The sequence below is a fragment of the Trichechus manatus genome, unplaced genomic scaffold (genome assembly GCF_000243295.1).
Source record: "Trichechus manatus latirostris isolate Lorelei unplaced genomic scaffold, TriManLat1.0 scaffold00249, whole genome shotgun sequence".
Classification (NCBI taxonomy): Eukaryota; Metazoa; Chordata; class Mammalia; order Sirenia; family Trichechidae; genus Trichechus; species Trichechus manatus.
In genome coordinates, this window is record NW_004444185.1 from 1,442,573 (window position 1) to 1,444,247 (window position 1,675).

The 1,675-nt window shown below is 39.0% G+C and overlaps 1 protein-coding gene across 1 annotated transcript in view; it reads right to left on the reverse strand.

Annotated features, from left to right (window-relative positions):
• Positions 1 to 1,675, reverse strand: part of LOC111819025 (DIS3-like exonuclease 2) — a 77,017-nt gene that overhangs the window by 60,591 nt on the left and 14,751 nt on the right. The window lies entirely within an intron of this gene.

Consider the following 1,675-nt stretch of genomic DNA (forward strand, 5'->3'; position numbering starts at 1 on the left):
TCACAGCTACATAACAAAAAGAATGACATAAATATTAGAAATGAGACCAAACGATCAATTATAAATGAATCAACTGTGACCTAAAAAATACAATACAATCACTGAAAAAGTATCAGAATGAGTTCAGTAGTATTAAAATACAATATATAAAAATTAGCAGCCTTTTTATTGCATCCCAGAAGCAACCAATTAGAAAATTTTGTATAATAAAGATATTTGTTCCATTTACTTTTTTGTATTTTTTAATTCTTACATAAGTCATGTACAATTACTTTTAAAATGTTTAAAGAAATTGCCCCCAGGATACAATGACTATATAAACGCCTCAAATAAACATTTCTAAAATAACATATTCTTCAGTCCTCCCCCTTTGAGTAGCACATTTGTTCTTCTTTGATTTCCTGTTTCCCTGTATCTAGTTTATCCTTTGGTTTAACAGCCAAAGATTCTGGAAAGTAGGTTCAAAAATGTTTCCCAATCCCCCAAGGCCTTAAATACTTTGAACAAGTCTGAGCCCGGTGTTAGGATGAGGATCTAAGGCTTTTTCCAGCTTGGAATCTTCCATCTTTCCTCCATTTTGCCAGGAGCTAGATCCCTTTACTCAGCTCTGGGAGACTCTCTGGGTGCCCGTGCACTCTTCAGCAGGCTGCAGAACCACCCAGCTTTACGAGGCTTCTCTATCCCCCAGGGTCAGCCCTCAGGCAGGAAAGCCTCCCCTAGAGCAGAACCACATGGAGTCCATTCTTTACCAGTTAGGGCCTCTCTCATTAGCCTCTCAAAGCTTGACAAATGCAACTTCTATTCAGATACACAATCATAACAGTAATCCCAGAAAACAGGATTGCTGGGGATTCTCACTGTAAAGCATACATTTTAGTAATGTTTGATTTTTTTACTTCTTACATTACCTTTGTAATCAGAAAACAATAACCATACACACACACATTTTTTTTTAACTCTTCAGTAATAATAGAACAGGGTTTATTTAGACTTATCAATGAAAATAATGATGCACTTTTATAAATCAAGTTCTTTCGATGGTTTAAGATACTGAGCAAAAATTTCAGTATGGCTTAGGAATACCTCTCCTCTCCCAGAAGCTACTCCTGCAGGGTCAGACATATTTTGAAATTACCACTCTAGCAACTGAAAGTGAATGTCTCCTCACGCACAGGTACAATGCCAGTGAACTTCCCACGATGACAAGTGCTACTGGGGCTCATTTCTTTCCTCTGTGTAAGATAAAGTGTCACTTCATAGAGTTTCTTGGTACAAGAGGTGAAAACATCTCCAGTGATTCTCCTGATTGCAATTTAGGACATCTCAGTTGCACCACATCTAGCACAATCTATACATACAAGATATTTCTTGTGGCAGACAATGCAAGTTAAAGCTACCAAGTTTGCCTGGGAGAAAGTGAAAAGGGCAGCAGGAGGAAAGAAGGGAAAAGAGAAGCAGCCTGCAAACCATGTTCCCAATGCTTTATTACCAGCCCCAGAGTCAGTGCTTCCCAGATGCTAACTGAATGGGCCTTTATGGGCAAAGCGTAAACCAGCACATCAGCAGCACTCAATAGCTTGTTACAAATGCAGATTACTGGCCTCTGCCCAGACTTACTGATCCAGAATCTCTCTGAGTGGGGGCCTGGAATTTGTATTTTAACAAGTTCTCCAGG